The 21,920-nt window shown below is 37.5% G+C and overlaps 1 pseudogene; it reads left to right on the plus strand.

The window, feature by feature from the left end:
- LOC127198583 (high mobility group protein B1-like) overlaps window positions 1-21,920 on the plus strand; it is a 33,696-nt pseudogene continuing 11,776 nt past the window's right edge.

The following is a 21,920-nucleotide window of genomic DNA, read 5'->3' on the forward strand; positions in this document are numbered from 1 at the left end:
ATGCCTCCAGGTCCAGCTCCACAGTGCTGTCCAGTCAAGGTGCAGGACCCACTGTCCCAAATGCTGCAGCCTGAAATGCTGCAGCACTCCAACTCCCACATGCTCTGGATGTCTCAGCTGTGCTTTGACCATCAGTGCCAGCTTCACTGTGTTGAACAGGTGAGGTGCATGATCTTTTCTCCTGAGTGCTACAGAGAGTGAGGGGGCAGGGATAGCTTTCCCATTCTCATATGCTGTGGGCAGCTCTCCCAACTCCTGAAGGTAGGGAAGGTGAGCCAGGAAGGCATCACCTCCCACCCCAGGAACAGGTATTTTTTAGAAATAGGAAAAAATGAGAATTATTAAATATATTTTGAATAGTTATAAACCAACAGTTAATGTTTTATCTACTTACTGAATTACTGTTTTAATTAGTGTTCAAATTTTAATTAATGTAGCTAACATTTTAATTACTTATTGAACATTGAAGTTAGATTCTGGGCTTTATGAATTCTGTACATGTACAACTTTACATGTGAAAAATATGACTCTTATATAAACAAATATATCTTGACATTCATCAAGCTTTCCAAATTACCTACCTGGAAAATTAACCATTTTAGGTAACCGCAAGCTAAGAGCAATATCAGGAATTCCGTGTGATTATGTACACATCTATGTTTCATGGAAGGGGAAACGAAGACTGGAAACAGAAGGAATTGACAGAAAGTCATAAAGTTTTTCCACAATGTGTGAACCTGGATCTGGATTCTTTCTCTTGACTAACCACCACCCACAATCTCTAACATTGTCACACTTCTTCTTCAAAGGTCTGTGGTTATTTGAAAGCATCTAATTGGCTGTGCTGTCAGACTGCGATAGCCAGTTTCTGGGAGGCAGAAGGAATACTAATCTTTCTTATGCTTCCCCACCAGGAAGCGAACTTGTTTTCTATCAAATTCTTTGATAGAAAATTCATCCAAATAGGAAGGGAGTGTATGCTGAGCAGCAGTAAATGATGGGTGTTTCCCGTTACGTGTTTTAGCTTTAGCATGAAAATATGACTAAAGGATATGATGATGGCCTTGTTCATAGAAAACACTATGCAAATAAGATATGCTGTTATCCTAATAGGAATGAGCCTAATTAAAGTACGTGTATTTTTCAAGGTCCATCGTCCTTTTTAAACCTGTTATTTTCACACAGAGACTGTGTAGCTCTAGGCTTGCCTGATTGAACAAGAACACTCAAACAGAGGGTGCCTTCTATTTTACTGTGTGGCTTTGCAATTCAGATGATGAAAAGAGGTTTTTCCCTGGCTTTCAGCCTCCCCATCTATTTTGATCATGGAGGTTAATAATGCTGAAAAGCACTCAGAGTATATAATGCTGCAGAAGAAATGAGAGTTCTATGTTTTATGGCTGGGACATGACTAGTAATGTATCTGCTGGGAAAGTTGCCATTCAGAGTGCAGCAATGAAAATTGAATTCAATCAATTCTTAGCCATTTGTCCCTTCCCCCATTCTACTCTAGCTCCTGCCTTTTATTTCATGTAGGAAGAGAGCCTTCAGATCCAAGTCCCAAGCATGCTGGTGTTTTCATGCTCTGTGGGGTTGTAACTGTTGTGTAGTGGCTTACCCATTTGGCTACACAGTAGAATTACCTGGGAGCTTCGCAAAGCTTGAGGCTCCTTGGAGAAGAACAAAGGCTTCAGTATTGTTTTAAAGCTATCTTAATGGTTCCAATGTGCATTCGGGAATGAGCATGACTGTAGTGGAACCTCAGAACTTTACAGTAATCAATTTCTCTCACAAGTATAAGGCAAGAGCAGTGAAGATTCCTGTTCTCACTCTCTCATTCTCTCTTATCTTTCTTTCTCCTCTCCTTGAATGAAATGGTTATCCCTATAGTACACATTCTGCCTTATAAATATATGTTTAAGTTCCAGGCTTCATCTGTTACTCTGGACAGGTTATTTTAGCACTCTGATATTCACCATCCTTGTCCAAGTCAATTTCTGTCTCACGGTATTGATGGAAAGATTAAACAAACAATTTAACTTCAAGCTCTTCATTGCAATACCTGGGACATAGTAAAGGTAATAAATTCTATATTACAGAATACATAATTTTCTGAATGTTTTCATATATAGTGTTCTACTATGCTTTTAGCATCTTTTTTATCACCTTTTTTTCAGATATGTAGTAAAGAAACTAACAAATGCTAAAAACCTTCATGTAACAAAACATCAAAATACTCATCAGAAACCCAAATTATCAGTCAGAATAATAACATGCCAGAAGATGTATTTTCTGCTTCTTCTGCCCTACTTTCTATACTCAATTCATAAGCAACAATATATTTGCTAATAAATCATATTTTTCCTCCCTATGATCAACACTCTAGGCCTAGATACCCTCTTCTTTCACTTCCTAGCTATCCACATTAATTAGCTATTGCTCAATTAGTTGCATCTGGACACTCTTGCCAATGATCTACTAGAAGTGCAAATTATACCTTCTTACTTATCTCATAACCTTTTGCCTCACAATATTCTTATATCAAGGTAAGACTCCACCTACCAGCACAATTCTTTGACATTAGCAAGTCTAGAATTCCTACTCACTTTTATAACAGAAGGCCATGGGATTTGGGAAGCACATGTTCCAGCATATAGAATTTCTTTTTTGGGTTTTGTCTTGATTATGAGAAAATCTACAGTGTCTGGGAAATAATTTTTCCTTCTCATTGCTGCCTTGGCCAAGATTAGGGGCAATTGATCTTTGATATATCCCTTGTCTGTCATCCAGAAACCAAGCAGTAAATGTCTAGCAAGGCCAAAAGCATATTAAACGTTTCAGAAGAAAAAAAGTTAACTACTAGCTCCTTTGGCTTCTCTTTAAGGCTCCCATCTTTACCATTGATCTGGTTAAAATCTACTTTCAGAACATAAGACCTCCTATGAGCTATTCACACCTCAGCACACCTCTGAATGTAAAGGAAACATGTTTATCTCGTCATTTTCCAGAGAAGAGTTAAGTTTTCAGGTAATAATTTAGTAGAAGGATGCCAGAGAGGGCTAGCTAGTACCCTTAGAGAGTATTTATAGTTTAAATATTTTATGAGTAGAAATTCCAATTTATTCAGTTGTATTTGAGGCAGAATAATATTTTTATTATTATATTGAGGCCAAATATCTTTTATTTATGTTCCTGTTTCTCAGAGATGTACAGGTCATCTCTAGCTTTGGTTCAACATACAGAGAAAAGAGTCAAAACAAAGCTATTCATTGGATGTAGTGTTTTTTTATACAAGTTTCAAAAATAACTTGGGTCATTCATTCAAACAACTCCATGTTTCAACAATGTTGACAAATTTAGAGACTAAGAATCATCAGGAAAGAAGATATAAATTATATGCGACCTCCACCAATGGAAAAGTAAGAAAGTGAAGCTTAAATTATCAATGTCCTTTTGAGTTTAAATCAGTGACTATGACTATTATGTTGTGAATAAGTATCCAGACATGCACACACATGTGTTATAAACTTACATGGGATTCACAAAAGAAAATAATATGAAGAAGAGAGCAGTTGTTATGGAGTTGCTATGCACTCAACTCTGGGAATCATTTGGAGTTAAATAACATTACTAGGTATTCCTTCAATAAGTCATCCAATCTGTTTAATATTTAGTTTAGTCAGCTTTTAATGGTACTTATATTAATATATCATATTTTATGATAGAGTAAATGTAGCCACATATACTTTGCTTTAAGAACATGGTAAGCTCTCAAATGTTACTTTAACCAAAGAATCTATCAACTAGTCAGGCATTAGAGTTCTGAATCCAGGTTTCTGGCAACCAATTCCTGTAATTCTCTTTACTTAGTTCTGAGACCTCTGTAGTGTCAAAAGAAGCTGAACAAGTTTCTGTATCCAGGTTAATACTGAAAATAAACCCCTGCTAAAAAAATTGATGTATTTACCTCCTTCCTAAATTAGGGTGAAGTAGACCTTACAGGAGAAAAAAATATTCAGAGGTGCATGAGTTGCATTTAGAAACAGGTCCAATCTGTTGAAAATGTGGCTCAGTGGTTAGAAGCCTTGGCTGCTCAACCAGAGGAGCAAGGTTTGATTTTCAGTCCTTACGTTGTGGCTCACAACTGTTAGTAACTCCAATTCAAGAGGATCCAACTCTATCATCTAGACTCCAGAGGCTCCCAGCTCAGAAGTGGTGCTCAGACGTACATGCAAGCAAAACATTCATTCACACAAAAATAAATAGAAATAATAAAAATAAAAACAAAGATAAATCCCAAACAAATCATGAAGCTTTAAAATCAAGAAAAAAAAATAGTGGATTGTAGTTTACATAGTTAGAAAGTTTCTTTCATGCCTGCAAGATGGATAGAGGGGTTTGTATCCAGGCCTGACATGGATCTCATCAGCTGAGCAAGGAGCCTCTGAGATAGTTTTCAAAGTGACAAAAGAGACACAGCTCCAACTTTTGAAACAGTGGAGAAAGGAGGTACTGAGGCCAGATACCTTCACAAAGGGCCCTTTCTAAACAGCATTTGCTTAGTACTAGCCAAGGCAAGCAAATCCCCAAGACAGCTTACATAGGGTTCCTCTGCCCAATGTCTAAGCTTTCTGTTCTTTAACTATAGCAGCAGTGTTTCCAAGAAGAATATTTTGTGCTAAAAAATCTTCCTCATTACAGTTTTCAATAACTCCTTGAAATAAGTGTTTAGTCATTGCCTAGTGGCTTGCAGCTACTGTATTCCTAGCCAGGATACTATCTGCATTCCAGAATGGTTCTGTATCTTCTTCCAGTCAATTGTGGTAAGTGAAGAATATTTTTGCCTTGCTGTAAAAATAAGGAATTTATAAACATGCCAGTATAAAAGAGTGTCTGGAGGATCATTACTGAATGCATAAAAGACTAATTTCCTCTGTAAAATGACAGCAATAAAATTCTTGTAAATATGGGCCTCCACGGACTTTTCAAAATCACATTTTTTCATTCTCAGTCTAGTAAAGTCTATTATATATTTAACAGAGTAAATAACTGACTCATTGTCTGTTCACATGCCTGATCCAAGGAAATGTACACCCAGGCAAAGATCAACAGTAAAAGAAACATGAGAGACATGGGCTGGGAGAGAAAAGAAGGGAAGGAAAGAAGAAAGAAAGGAAGGAAGGGAAGGAAAGAAGGAGTGGGAGAATAAAGGCTAGAAATGGGAGGATGGTTGCTAAAGTAAGCTCTTAACAATGTAGAAAAGTACAGAAGATGAGTGCGGGGGAATTGGAGACATCATCTCCCAAAGTTGCCAGAATTTGGAACAGTTCTATTTCCCAGTTATTAAAACTTCAGGGACATGGTAATTTAATAAGTCCTAGTTACAAAATAAAGTCTAAGTTTGAATATAAGCTCTATTTTTTATGTGGAGACTATTTGATACAGAGAGTTTCAAAAATTCTTATGTTTTCAGTCACTTCTGCATGACAATCAGATTAACAAGCAAATCTGACCTGTCAGAGATCCATAAATGTTGTGACAATGGTCCTTGGGGAGGAAGTGCTACTCAGTGTCTGCACTGAGTAATGGGAGAGGGAAAAGGGGACTGTGCTGGTGGATGACCAAGGAGGAGGATGAGGCAATGTTTCTTTATCATTAAGTGAATCTCTGTTAGCAATAATGAGAGAGACAGACAACCCAACAGGGTCAGATGTTTGGTGAAACTGCTCTGAAGTCTTTCTTGGTTTGTAAAAGATTAATGTAACAGACAGGAGATGTTCTTCAAATAGAAGAATATTAGAAACTGTTTTGATAATAAGGGGAAGAATTCTTAAGAAAAATTGAGTTTTGCATTACTAACAATGTAGAAGGATAATAACTCCAAGAAGAACAGTGTCTCCTGAAAAGGAATAACCAGTTCAAGAATAAAGTAAATTAAAATAGATGGTTCAAACATAAAGTGAGCTTTTATGTCAGTTACCAATGAATACCAATAAACCTATAAATCTTTCTTTAGATTCACACACAGTGGGAACTAGGCTCTATAAGGATGGAGTTGGGTGTGGGATGAGTAGAAAGAGATTAAGAAATTTCAGTAACAGTTGATGTAATTTTTATATCACCTAGCTAAAACACATTCTTAAAAGGCAGAATTATATAAAGTGTGGGAAAACAAAAAAGACTTAAGACTTCAAACTGTAGAACAAGCAGGTAACTTATATTGTTAATCCCACTACATGGGAATAGCTATGAGACGGGTTGAGACATGAATGTCTATGCATATACAATGCTTCTTGTTGGTCACAAAATCCCAGTGACTTCTTATTAGATGCCATTCTTCATATGATATGAATGAAGATTTACAGATGCCTTTCTTCTGCTCATATGAAGAGAAGAAACAACCTTAATTGTTCTGTGCATCATGCACACCTCACACATTTATAGTTTTACGACTGTATAATGCTTGTGAGAAATTATATGTTTTCAGAAAAAAAGAATCAGACATTTAAGCTGGATCAGACCTGACAGGAATGACAGGATTCATTCCTCTCAGCAAGCTGGAGGCTGACCTCCTGCATCCTTCATGTTCCAGCCCCATGCGCTTCAGTTGCTGTTCCTCATCAGAACAGGACAGGTTTGAAGAAAGCTTCAGAAATTCAGATTGTCCCACATAAGACTTCTATTAAGCCTGGAATTTCTCAACATTTAGAAACTTGACCATAAATGCTATTCTTAGATTGTTTAAGCATTTTCCCCAATTTTATTTGGCCCGAAGAAACATTAAAAGAGTGATGCCCCATTTCCCCTAAGCGGGGTTCTGTAGGTTTTTGGTTGTTCTCTTGAGCTATAGATGTCTATTTTTTATTAGTAGATGGTTATAAGTTATTATTGGTCTTATGCAGAGAAAAAAACGAGGTTGGACTCAGGGATGTTTCTCTTTTCCTTTATCTTTCTTTCTTAGGTTTGGAGATAGAGGTTGAAAAGAAAGAAGGAGGAATATAGAAATATATAGGGATGATAGAACAAAAAGTAGATTAGTGAATCCAGTTCTTAATTTAAGGACTTAATTGTTACTCACAAATAAGGTTATTTTTAACTCATTGGTATAGAATTTGTATATTGGTGCAAAATGAGTTTAATTTTGATACATTGGTATAGAATTCAAATTTAAGATTATTCTTCACACACAATACACACACACACACACACACACACACACACATATTGCTACTCTAATATGAGGTATTGTACCCACACAACTCAATTATAATACAAGATTTATTTCCAATACTTTGAAAGTACTATTGCAGCCTTTTTAGGATAATAAAGTAATACAAGTTAATTGCTAGTCGATCAAACCATGGTCTATTTTATTACAGTCCTCTTTTTTGGGGGGGGGCAGGGTTTCTCTGTGTATCCCTGGCTATTCTGGACTCGCTTTGTAGTCCAGACTGGCCTCGAACTCATAGAGATCCACCTGCCTGTGCCTTCTGAGTGCTGAGATTAAAGGTGTGTGCCACCATGCTCAGCTTACTAGTCTATTTTTATCGTAAGAATATATATCCTAGGTATAACAGATAGGTATGATAGATAGATAGATAGATAGATAGATAGATAGATAGATAGATAATGTCTTCAAAAACCTTGTTTAGGGGTTAAGATGTTTTTAGGTCTAAATAGATGTTTTAAGTTGATAGAGATGAGATGATAGATATTGATTTACATTCAGAACTTTAGACTCACCAAGATAGGAAAGATATTTTCTTCAAGTTTGCCAAATTTATATAATCAAAACATTATGAATGTAGCATATTTATATTTCCTGACTGTTTCAAGGTTCTTCTTGCTGTATGTTGCTTATTGCATTTATCTGTAATAATATAAATGTATATGTAAAAAGTGAAAAATAATAATAAAAGTTTTTAAAATACCTAGGACTATGAAATCAGATATGCTGATTTCAAATATCATCTTCATCTCAGCTGACTATGGGAAAGAATGAACTGAGAAAAATTGACTTGATTGTGTCTTTAATGCATTATTTGTGAGACAGGGATAATGTCAGAATTGATGTGAGTTAGTGTTTGCAAATGATTGGCAATAGCACTTGACACAAAGTACATTCCTGTGTCATTGAAGCTGACATCATAAATGCATTGGTTACTCTTATAATGACTTGTATACAAATTCTGTTACAATTATGCATTGTACAAAGAAATATATATGTTATAATGAATAGATTGTACTCCCAGAATACATTATTTAATAAACATCAGAATCATTTAGGATAAACTGAGAGACTGGTGCATAGTTTTCAAAAAGTTGCTTCTCACACCCTGATCGTCATTCTCTGGTGATTTGAAATGAGATTAAACATGTTTTAGTTTGTATATTTTAAGCATACTTTGCCTGAATTCCTGACACCTGTTTTGAGATAAGCATTTAGTTCCTTTGCCCCTTTTATCCAGACTACTATTTGTCTTGTTTCTGGGTATCTTGATACTTTCACACGATACTTTTCCTGTCACCTTCAGGATGTCACTGCCTTTCAAAACTCATTTTCTCATTGTCCACAGGATCATATATTAGCTGCTTACCTGTTGACTGCTACTTTCTATAATATAATTATATACATATAATTTCATTCTTACACACCCAAGAATATTCCTTGGTCACCATGATAAAAGGCATCTCTGAGAGTTGCAGTCTAATGCATGACTTGATACATGAGATACTAGGTATGTGCTGTACAAGAGTAGTGACAGCTGTAATGGGTAGATGATAGGAGAATCTGTGTTCCTGCCACAATTATACTTGTGTATAAATGAAAAATGAAAGACAAGCGTGCTATTTCATAAACTTTAGGAAGAGGACCCTAAGGATGTTTGTGTAGGATGTATTTCAAAACCAACTAATCAATGATTTCATCATAGACTAGATATGTATGGGTTCCAGAACACTGAAACATAGAAAAGCAATACCCCTTAGCTTATAAAACATAAACAGTTACAAAGTTCTTTTAAAAAACAATTAAGAACACCAAGTGTTGAATTAGCAGTCATGGTCTGTCATGCAGGCAGGATGAGAACAATAGGAGATTAGAAATGGAGTCAGAACTGCTAGGGCATGAGAGAAAGAGGGCTGTAAAAGGTAAAGAGGAAACAAATGTGGAACTAGGTAGTGGAGAACATGACAAGCACGCACAAAGTCCTGGGTTCAATACTTAGCACTAAAAAATGAAACAACTCCCCAAATATACCAGCTAACAAAATAACAGCAACAAAAAGATGAAGAAGGAATGAGGTACCATATTCTAGATGGTCAGTGGTACCTTAAGTGTGAGACGCATACATACCGGCCAGGAGGGCTGCAGCTGGGGCAAACTACAATGTATGTAAATCTACCTAGATAAATTCTCTCTCTCTCTCTCTCTCTCTCTCTCTCTCTCTCTATATATATATATATATATATATATATATATATATATATATATATATATATATATATATATATATATATATATATACCTTCTGTTTTTCAAGTACACTCAATCCATCTTATAAAACTGATTTGGAGATCACAAAGCCTAGTTTCCTACTCTGAAGCAATTAGGCACTTGGTTTGCTTGGCTCTTTAACTCTGAATATATGGATTCTTTCCCTGAAAAGTTCAGTTCTCATTCAACTGTTGTCTGATAATTAGGGATTACATCCTCAGTTTACTGTCTCTGTGCCTCTATTTTCTATTTCACAATCCAACTTTCTGTATCCCTTTTCTAGCTAATCTTCTTTAGGTCCAAATAAATGAATTGATCAAATGCTTTTTTTCACTTCCTCAAAAAATAAAAGAGTCCCAACTGTTTATTGATGATTGGAATAATAGTTTTCCTTGGTTGGAAAGAGGCACTCATAAGCAGAATATTAGGTTTTTTTTTTTTTTTTTTTTTTTGAGAGAATGAGGTTACATATATTCACTTGACTTTATACTTATTATTTAGCCTTCATTTTCAACTTTTCATATTGCTGTCAGCCACTCCAAAGGACCTTCACTGGGCTGATTATGGCACAGATTCAGATTGCATTAGTGTAAATTTGGAGTTTCCATTGCCTGCTGCTTCTGCAGCAATCTGCAGATTTATTCCCAATAGTATCATTAACACCTGCTTCCTCTGGGTGCTGATGAGGACTAGAGAAAGCCCCCAAGCCTATAATAATTCACACTGTTGATTCTCCCTGAAGCTAATTCATCTTTCTGATCTGTCATATTATTCATTTAGTGCCTTAACCCTCTCACTGCTCTTGCAGAGTTTCCCTACCCAGAGTCAATTGATTTTTGAGGCTTTTAATAAGATTGTGGAGGTAAGGAACCTGACAGATCATCTCTTCAGTATACTTTCTTTGAGAGAAAAGTGAAGGTCATAAAGGTTAAACAATTTTTAAAACTTACACAGAGTTCACCTTAGACTCTGTTTCCACTATACTTATTAAACACTCTTTTTTAAAAATCTTAAACATTTTTGAGGACACCATATATGAACACCCTATCTATGTCACTCTCACTCTGACCTCTTCCCAAATCCCTCCAAAATTAATTGTCTTTTCTTTGATTATTATTTTGAATGTATGGACAATCTACTGAGTTTACTTAGTGTTGCCCACATGTGCATGTGTACAGGGCTGACTACTTAAGCATTGGATACCTAAGACCCATCCCTGGAAGAAGCTAATTCTTCCTCATTTGGTAACCATTGACAACCTGTAGCTTTCCAGCTAGAGGTGGGACATTGTGAAATTTCCCAAATCCATGTGAGTATGCCAGCTGGTGTTGCCATTATGCTGGATAAAGGTCCAGGGTCTCACTAGGCTGGTGAGCATAGGATGTGTGGTTGGGGATAGGAGAGGGGTTTTGGTGTTAACAAAAATGCAAGACTCCCGAGGGCTCATCAGAATAGGCTTGAACATAGGATGTGCAAACAAAAATAAGCAAGGTCAGTTTTTATTGCATTGACTATCGCTTAGGGTCTATATTAAGCTCCCTATGACTCAGTGTGCTCCATCTCCTAGCAGGGCAAAGAGCAGTCACAAAGGTCTTCTACTATTACAAGAAAAATGTGTATATTATTATTATTATTATTAAAATTATTATTATTATTATTAGTGCATACTTGTGTGTGTGTGTGTGTGTGTGTGTGTGTGTGTGTGTGTGTGTGTGTGTGTGTGTGTGTTTAGCATGGAAAGAGATGTATGTGTTTCTGGACCAAATAGGTCAGAATTCAGTTGTTAGGAATACACCTTCTTTTAATTCTTGTTGTTGCTGGTAAACTTGGAGTTCTGTTTACCACATGGAGATATGATAATATCAAGAAAAAGCAGAAAAAAATGATGTTTCTTGGCTTCATTTTAGCATCATCCAGAGGGTCATTCCTCATGATTTTTAGCATCACAGGAAACTACTGTTTCATAAGCTCATTTCTGAATAAATAATTAGCCTGCCTAAGGTTCAGGCCACCACAGTAGATGTCTGCTTAGGATTCACATTTATGCATCAGTATGGGGCTCATCCCTAACTTAAAACCCATACATAAGGTAGCTATATGAATTCAAATTAATTCCTCACCTGCATCCTCCTTGCCCTTGATACTGGCCACCCAGAGGCTCACCAGTCTCAACTTTTGTGCTAGGAGCCTTCGGGCCTCGCTGTGCATTCTTTGTATCCCAGCAGGCGACCAGCTCGGGCTGTGCCTGTAGCTACTACTTGCTAGGTGCCAATTGGCAGGCCTAGGACTGGCTCTACTCAGCTGTGACATGATGCCACAGGAGCTGCCTTGCCCTTGATGTTAGCTGCCTCTCAGCTAGCCTCCCCTTGCATAGCTTGTGATCTAATAGACTGCAGTTGAACCATTGTGCTGTGCTCCGTCTCCTAGCAGGGCAAAGAGCACAGGTTGAAGCTGCAGCTGCTCTATGTTGGTGGCCTGCTGGCCTTCAGGCCGAGGCCCAGCCCTATTCAGCAATGACATTTCTCTGTGGGAACTCCATGGAGCCATACATCTCTTTTCAGGAATGACTTCTGTGCTTGTCACTTGCTGGCTGAGATAGGGCAAGCAAATTTTATAGATTCATCATTTTCTACGCACAGCTCTATTTTGCCATCTTTCCTTGGGATTTTGTACATCCACAATTTAAAAACATCTTCCCATAAGACTTGCCTTTTTTCTTAGTTGATCTGGAGCTAACACAGGCCCTGTCGTCTTCCTTTCTACCACCATGTCAGCCCTTGGAGTCTCTCTAGGTCTTTCAAACTCCTCTGAGCTCCATGACAGGTGCACTGCCATCTTTGTTTTCTGTGCACTTTTTTTTCCTTTCAGCTTTTGTTTCGTTGTGTTGGTTTTTGTTCTTTCCCCCCCCACACAACAGGTTCTTACCACACACATACATATTTGTGGAGACAGTGACTTGTTTCCATGACTGTTTGCAGACATTGTGGGATGCAGCCTTTTAAATTCTCCTTTGACTTAATTGACTTAATATCGTAACAACCACGATATTGGTTCTTTTTCTTCTAGATGCTTGATCCAAGTTATTCTTTTCTAATTAATCTACAATGGCTATTTTTGTTAGAAAAAGAAGTCACTGGTTTTCTCTGGCCCAAAGGAAATTTATCATCAGCATTTGTGCCTTTCAAATGGTGACTATCAACCATATACTTCTACAGATTTCTATTCTTCTACAGTAGTTCCTTCTAGAAGGCCTTCACTTCCAGTTTCTGAAAGACCTTCTGTTGACATAGAAGTTCATTCTCTTTGGCTGCCTCATTTTCCCTATTTCGTCTTAATCACAGAGTGGCTTTTCTTTTGCATAGTGCCAATTATGGGCTCCTTCAGAACTACAATGTAGTATACTCCTAATTTGCTTGTCTGTGGGTCTGAACAGCTGTGGAAAACTCTCTTCAGTACTCAGAGCTCCCTAGATACCAGAAGAGTCTGGTAAAATGCCAGTGAAATGATTTGCCTCAGCATCTTTTCTTTTCTTCAGAACTGCATGAACAGTGTTAGGCAAACACTCAACGTGAACATGTTTTGTAACTTAAGAGTTGGACTGTTATATACTGAAAGAATGGGCCTCTGTGGGATCAGAAGGATCCTTTGAAGCAGTACATATTTTGGTTGTGACAACTGGTCAGTGACTGATGGGTCTGATATGGAAAAGAGAAAGATATTCATGATGTGGCTTCAGTCTGATGGCTGGCCAGCCTTGTAGGCCACATAACAGAGGAGACAAAGTTATAAGAAGATAAGGAAGAGATAAGAAAAGATATATTCTCTGGCGTTCTAATACTATAACAAGCGTGGAAGGAGCACTATAAATGTTCGTTCTAAAAGTTAATTTAGAGAATTTCAGTTGGCAAAGTTGTTTGCAACTAATACTTTTATGAGATGAACTTAGGAAATACTTTTGTAGACAGAAAAATATTTTCAGATACATGTATGGTGTGTGTGTGCATGCGTGCATGTGCGCGCGTGCACGTGTGTGTATTTATGTATGTTTCTATTTGTTTGGCTGCTTGTCTATCAGTGAGTGCTCCTGTGTGTGAACACTGGTGTACTTACTTACGTGTAGGTCTGAAGTTGAAACAAATGTCTTCTTTGATCACTTGCCACTTTATTGAGGCAGTGTCTCTATAATGACCCTAGAGTTCACTGATTCTACTAGTCTACCCAGTTATCTTGATAAGGGGATCTCTGTCTCTGTCACTCAGATGCTGGGGTTACAGGCAGCTGCATTCCTACCACACCTTTTGTAGACATTCTAGTAATCTAAACTCTGGTTCTCTTACTTAAGTATAAAGGTTTTTATCCTGTAAGTCATCTCTTTCAAGCCCTAGATAAACATGTGCCACTGTTATTTCCCTCCTTTATATATAAACAACTTCTCCAGCACACAGTACCTAATACATAATAAAGGTTTAATAAAAATTTTGATAAAATTATTCCCAGGATAATGTGGTATTGTGGGCAAATGTGTCTTTGGAGGCAGAGCTTCTGAATCATGAATCTAGTTCAAGAATCTTTTTAGTAATTCATAAACTTGTCCAAAGAATGACCTGGATGATGGAGGGGAGTCAATGAATCATATGTCTACATTTTCCTGCTGAAAAGTTTCATAAAGTCTATTCTTAATTGACTAAAAAAGTTTTACCCCAAGTAAATGTATTGCTGTTTATTTGAAAAACAGAATGAACTCAAACAATATGCTTATACAAAGTATCATAGAGTTCATTTCTATTGTTGTTGCTGTTTAATTTTAGTGATTCCTGTAAATTAGGCTTTTTATCTATACTCTTACATAAAAATTATGTTTTAAAACATTCATCAGACTTGAAAAAGATATACTATGTGCTGTCTGTGACAAGTATTCTTAGTACTTTAAAGTTTATGCCCAAGGAGATGTGAGTCTCCTAATGTCTCAATGCCAAAAATGGCATCAGGTGTCTTAAAACAGAATCTAATCTAAGTGTCTTAGAAATAGTTTTATGCATGGTTTTGGTGGCATTTGAAGTCATATTATTCAAAGGACTTGAAAGATGGAGTATAACTGGGTATACTTATTTTTTCAATATATTTATTTAGTGTTTTAAATTTTCATACATGCATATAATGTACTTGGATCACAGCCATTTCCCACTTGCTCTCCCTTATTCTCTCCTAATCTGCCCCAGCACCCTTCCCTCTCAGCCTTATGTCTTCTTTCTTTGACAAGCCAGAGAGTCCAGTTAGTGTTGTATCATATGCTTATGGGAATGGGGCCATCCTTAGTGCATGTGAGACTTACCAGTGGTCACATTCAAAGAGAAATGTCTCTCCTCCATCCCAGCTTCCATTTACTGTGATTAGCTCCTCAGCTAGGACCTCAGGAGTCTTCATGCATCTGTGTTGGAATTTTAACTGGCTTGGTAGTGTGTAGTATTGTGCATAGGAATAAAACTGTTGTGACTCCATGTGTAACAACAATCCTGTGTCCAGAAGACAGTCACATTTCATAGTATTCTTCTTGCTCTTAGTTTGTTTTGTTCTATCCTCTGGAATGTTCTCTAAGTCAAGGATTTGATATAGATGTCCTATGTGTTGCTGTAATAAAATACTGTAAATAGGTAATTTATACATAACAAAAATGTATTGCTTCCAATTTTGAGGTCTGGAAGTCCAAGACCCAGACATTAAGTGATTTTGTGTCTAGTAAGGGCTTGCTCCTTATAGGAAGTAGCTTCTTAGTGTTTTTATCTGGTGGAAATGTGAACAAGTTTTTTTTTTTTTTAATTTTTTTTAAAATTTTTTTTATTAATTTATTCTTGTTACATCTCAATGTTTATCCCATCCCTTGTATCCTCCCATTCCTCCCCCCCCCATTTTCCCATTATTCCCCTTCCCTATGACTGTTCCTGAGGGGGATCACCTTCTCCTATATATTCTCATAGGGTATCAAGTCTCTTCTTGGCTACCTGCTGTCCTTCCTCTGAGTGCCACCAGGTCTCCCCCTCCAGGGGACATGGTCAAATGTGAGGCACCATAGTATGTGAGAAATTTTTTTGAGTATTTTTTTTAAGTTTTTATTAATTTATTCTTGTTACAATGGTTATCCCATCCCTTGTGTCCTCCCATTCTTCCCTCCCTCCCATTTTCCCCTTACTCCCCTCCCCTATCACTGTGACTGAGGGGGGACTTCCTCCCCCTGTATATGCTCATAGGGTATCAAGTCTCTTCTTGCCAACCTGCTGTCCTTCCTCTGAGTGCCACCAGGTCTCCCCCTCCAGGGGACATGGTCAAATGTGAGGCACCAGAGTATGTGAGAAAGTCATATCCCACTCTCCACTCAACTGTGGAGAATGTTCTGACCATTGGCTAGATCTGGGTAGGGGTTTAAGGTTTACAGCCTGTATTGTCCTTGACTGGTGCCTTAGTTTGAGCAGGACCCCTGGGCCCAAATCTGCCTATCATAATGTTCTACTTGTAGGTTTCTAGGACCCTCTGGATCCTTCTACTTTGCTATTCTCCCATGCTTCTCTCATCTCGAGTCCCAGTAGTATGTCCTCCACCCTGTTCCAGTTTCCTGGTAAGTAAAGGCTTTCGTGGGACATGCCCCTTGGGCTAGTATGCAGATATAAATGAGTATATACCGTTCGAGTCTTTCTGCTTCTGGGTTAACTCACTCATTATGATCATTTCTAGCTCAATCCATTTGTCCACAAATTTCGGGAATTCCTTGTTTTTAATAGCTGAGTAGTATTCCATAGTGTATATGTACCACAGTTTCTTAGTCTATTCTTCTACTGAGGGACACTTAGGCTGTTTCCATGATCTGGCTATTATGAATAAGGCTGCTATGAACATGGCTCAACCATTAAAGGCTAGGCTCACAACCATAAATATAAGAGCATGTTTTCTTAAGAGACTAACCCTACTAATGAAGGTGCATGACCAATCACCTTCTAATTGTTTTGCCTCTAATTACTATAATACAGGTGTTAAGGCTTTAATGTATTAATTTCTGGTATACAAAAACATGCAGACTGTAAAAGGCATCAGTGGCAGTGGAGACATTGCTCAGTGTTGCTAGCTACATATTCAAAAAAGAGAACTCTATATATGTAATACAAGGATCTTGGTTTATGTCACAGGAAAGGATCTCAGGATGGGTCAGTAAGAGGGAAAGTTGAAGTAAGATTTTTAATATATTTTACTGCATGGACACACACACAGACACACAGAAAACACACACACACACACACACTACAGTTGTAGGCACCCAAGAATGATGGAGCCTTCTCATGGAAAAGTCTCCTGTGTCTTAATGACAGCTTTATGCATGACAGCTGAGCACTTGCAGTAACTTAATCTCAACTTTGACCACTAATGAGTCTCTTCCTTAACCACTGCTTCTCTGGCCAAGATGAAGAGCAGCACGGATCTATGAGCATAAACATAAATTTTTAGGAGGCAATTTTACAGCGTGAGCATTTAGAGAAATAACCATGGCAGGTTTCTTCATGGGCTATCACTTCACAGCCATGGGCTTTTAAGCAGGTTTAGAATACCAGAGATGAGATCCCTCTTGTGGACAGATCTCAAGGCAAGTCAGAAAGTAGCTAGTCATCACCAGAATCATCATGCTACAATTTCACCAGAGGGCACATCTTGCCTGTAAGGTAAGTATTGGAGCATGCAGTGTACAGGGATAGAGCAGAGCCCCAGAAGCTGATATAGCAACTTCTAGCACTAGAAAAGCTAGATTGGAAAACATAGTTTCCTGGTTAGCTCAACATTGAGTTCCATTATGTTTTGTAAACATAATGTGTGTTGTCTTTAGGCAAAGGGTCTTACAATCTCCCAACTTCTCAACTCCTGCACCCGCACCTCACTTCCATTCTCACCTACGTTTAACTTTCAGTATTCATGTCCTCTGTTTTTGCATAGCACATGCATTCTACTATCCCTTCAATTATATTTGAACTTGGCTCACAGGAGCATAGATTTTTTTAGTCTAAAGAACTCTTGTTTAGGAAGTGAATTTATTAGGTGGTTTATGAGGTGCTTCGTACAGATTTATAGGCTGATAAAGCATAAGTCAAAAGAAGACAACAGAATCCTTATTACATGTAAGTCACAAAGAGGTCAAGACTACAATTCTGACCATAAATGTCATTTATAACATTGTTTGTGAGATTTTATCAAATAATGTATTAAATAGTTATTGTCAGGTGGTCTGCACATTTTTGGCAAAAGACTTAAACCATATTCCCAGATGGGACATTCCTTTTGCTTTCCAGCTTTTCCACATTTCATCTCTTTTTCTGCCTGCATCAGTGGCATCCATCTAGAGAATAATTGACTTCTGCTATTGCTCCCAGTTCTCAATTCTGTGTGGCCTTTGAGGACTGGTACTAACCACAGCAAATAGTACTTCTTCAGTATGGAAGTATATGTTCAAATCTCAGGAAATATCTGGAATACAAGCTGTACATAAACTGGTTATAAGATTCCTTCTCAATGTTCTGTGATATGCAGATTCCACAGGTAGACTGTAAAAAATTGTCCCCTTTCCTTCTGTATGCCATTAGCCGTATTTGGAGATATTCACATATTACATTGCCATTGAATTATGTCAGATGGTGCAATGTGTTGATCTTATGATTATGAATCTTCACTCTAAACATTGATTCTTTGATTATTCCTTTCTCGGAATCAGTAGGGTGATTCCCTATTCATCTCATTATTACTATAATTGTCCACAAATGTCTAGTGATAACAATCTTAAAAGAAGCATTTAAGGTGAATTGTTTTTTTCAGCCATGCTTCTGTGATCAGAAAAAAATGGGCCTCACATGTTGAAAAACAGATGATGGCGAGGTTAAACCAGAATCTCTGTTTGCACATATCATTTTCAGATCACCATGTACCAAAGTCTAACTTTGCCGAAGAATAAAAAATTATACACATTTTGAAAAGTGTGCAGGGTCTAATAATAAATAAACTGAAAAAACTCCCTTTATTTGTGACTGCAGAGGTTAAATATTGTACAAAATCAGGTATTGTATAATTATTAGTTTTCTACACATGTAGGGGATGGGTTCTTTGTCTAACCATTGCATTCCTGTTGAATTGGGACCATTTCCTGACCTGACTTAGATGATTAAAAGCACCACATATACTAGGTCAACAATAATAGCTTTCTAAAAACATACACGTGTTCACTATGACTCATTGTACTGGATGGGAGAAAATAAATATCATTCTTAGTTTGGGTTCCTATTGTTGTGACAAATCACCATTGTCAAAGCAATTTGTGGTGGAGTGGTTATTTTCGCTTACATTTCTACGTCACTGTCCATTACAAAGAACTCAGTCCAGGAACTCAATGAGGTCTGGAAACTGGAGGCAGGAGTTGAGAAGGCATGGAGGAGTACTGCTTACTAACTTGCTCCTTATGGCTTTCTCAACCTGCTTGCCTATAACACCTGGAACCACCATCCCCAGGGTGACAACCACCCACAGTGAGGATGTCCCTTCTGTAGCAATCATCAACTAAGAAAATGTATGACAGGCTTGGCCAGAAAGCAATCCAATAGGGACATTTTTTTTTTTCAATTGAGACATCCTTCTCTCAGACAACTCCAGCTTGGTCAAGTTGACATAAACTAGCCAGCACACACTCAGGAAAAATGAATTAGGAGGAGATTTAATATCATAATGACAGTCAACTTTCTCCTTCCTTCCTCTGGTACATTTCGGTGGAATGTACTGCCTTGGCACTTAGTCTCATTAGGAACAGCTGGCACTGGCTGAACTGTTGTTCTTTTTAGATCTCTGTTTTACTGGAAGGTGTTTGAAGTGAGGAGACACTAATTTTAAATTAAGATGCCCTTGAAAAGCATAAGAAAGTGTTTAATTAATATAAGACCTTTTGCTAATAAGGTAAAATATGACCTGTCATGTATTGGGTTTTGCTGCCTAGAATGCAGTAAAATCTGAGTATGTTGGCTCAGAAACTACTTATTGTTGTCCCATTGAATCTTGGAGAAAAAGAATCATGGCGAGAGACCTAAGGTGCCCAGTGGGAGGCAATGTGGTTTCTTTATGTGTCTTATACAAATTAACTCTGTACCCTTTGTGGGAGGCATATTTTTTCTTATTTTATGCATAAACAAACGAAAGCTTGAGATTAGGCCTGTGTTTTGTACTTTCCAGGAAAGGGCCATAGTTGAGATTTGTGTTAAAATTTTCTTTACCAGTTCCCATTATACCTCTCAAAAAGAGACGTTCCTTTTTAGTGTCTGTGATAAGAGTAAATATATAGCAAATTTTATCTGATGTAAGGTGAAGATTTGAGCATATATGTTCCAAACTGTCTTCTCAATCCAGCAAAAAATTCTTTCATTAGAGATTTATTCTGTTGAAGTAAATGGTGATTACTTAAAATATCTAGAAGGAAAAAAAAAAAAACACCTGTTAAGGCCCTATTTTTTTTCATTAAATTTGATTATAGTTTTAAATTTACATCACATTCTTCCATCCATTTCCTTCTTCTAGCCACTCTCATATTTCCTGCTTTCATGTTGGTGGCCTCTTTTTCTTTTTTTATTGTTCTCTTTCTCTCCCTCCCATTTCTCACACATGCAGATATATATTTTACATATTGTGTATGTGTATGTGTGTGTGTGTGTGTGTGTGTGTGTGTGTGTGTGTGTGTACAAAATATGTGTAAATATGGCCAAATTAGTCTGTTTTTTGTGTATATCATTTCAGGGATGATCATGCTGCATTGGACAGCCTATAAGTGGTCTTCTGTATGGGAGAGGCTAATTCTCCTTCTCCCCACAGTCATTTGTTTCCTACTCTTCTCTGTCTATGTGTGGGACCCTATGGAATTCCCCCTTCCATACTAAAATTTCCATTAATATTGCCATTTGATGGACTTGTTTGTGTAGCCATTTATAGGAGAGAGTGTTTTCCAGTAGACTTTCTGATATTCTGACTCATATATTTTTCTATGCCCTCTTTCTAGATGGTCCCCGAGCCACAGATTAAGGGACATAATCCAATGATCTCTGCATTGTGTCCAGTTTTGGTTTTCTGTGATGAGCTCTATTTGCAGTAAAGAGAGGCTTCTTTGATGAAGGGGTGGTGCTAAATTTATCTGTAGGTACAGATTTAGAATATATTAGAGACTATGCTGATCTATCCAAGTGGTGGTAATAGGCTTCTAATGTCCATGACTACACTGGACCTGGGAGATTGTCCATTTTCAGTACAAGACATGAGTTTCCTCCTGTTGAATAGGTCTTACATACACTTTAGATAGAGTTGGTTACTACCATTATATGAATGCCACTTATTATACCTTTATGAATAGCTTGCTAGACTGGTCATTGACATGTCTCATAGATGTTTCAGGTGGTTATGATTGTTTAGTTTATTACCTTCTTCAGTAACTTGTAAAATAATGGTTCTTAATCTGGGGGTAACAATCCCCTTGGCAAACCTCCACCTTCAAAAATATTTATATTATGATTCATAACAGTAGTAAAATTACAGTGATGAAGTAGCAACAAAAATAATTTTATGGTTTAGGGTCACCACAACGTAAAGAGCTGTATTAAAGGGTTGATGACCAGTGGCAGTCTGAGGTGAGGACAAATTACTTTGTCTTTAAGGTTCTAAAGGGGGGTGGGGAGTAGAAACTGTGAGAATGGAGCCTGAAAATCAGGAAATTTAAACCCTGAGGGTATAGTTCAAGCTCATGATTTCAAGCTGCATATAATCACAAGGATAAAATGCATGGGGCAAAAACATACTTTGCCCCAGAAGCATATAAACAAAGAACAATAGCCAGTTGTAATGGATAATCCAAAGTAAACCACCTATATCTGGGCACAAAAAGCACTTGCCAAGAATAATTCTGTGTTTTTGAAGAATTCAGACTCTTGTCTTGTTTTCTTGAAGTTTTCTCACAATCACTCAGAATATCCTTTGCACAGCTTCATTTGTGGACTGTGTTCTGACAGTCTGTCACTTTATCAACTGGAAGTCTCGGCAGATCCCTAAGAACATGGAACTAATAGCTCTGTAACTGCTCATCAAGAATACCCAGGATCTCAGAAACTGAATGGCATGGCAGTAGCTGAGCGGCCAATATGTTGTTAAGAAAGAAAGCCGTAGTCTCCTCAGGAGATGAGTACGAGTACACGTGTGTGTGTCTAAGTACATGCGTGCACATGTGTGTGTGTCTTTGAGTATACGTGTGTCTCTGTGTATATGTCTGAATGTAAGTGTCTGTGTATATGTGCATTTGCCGGTGGAGCAGCTAGGCATAGACTTGTCTTCCCTCTGTGAGTTCTCTCTTCAGATTTTCTATTCTTTTTAAATTTCA

Source organism: Acomys russatus, chromosome 2 (assembly GCF_903995435.1).
Source record: "Acomys russatus chromosome 2, mAcoRus1.1, whole genome shotgun sequence".
Classification (NCBI taxonomy): domain Eukaryota; kingdom Metazoa; phylum Chordata; class Mammalia; order Rodentia; family Muridae; genus Acomys; species Acomys russatus.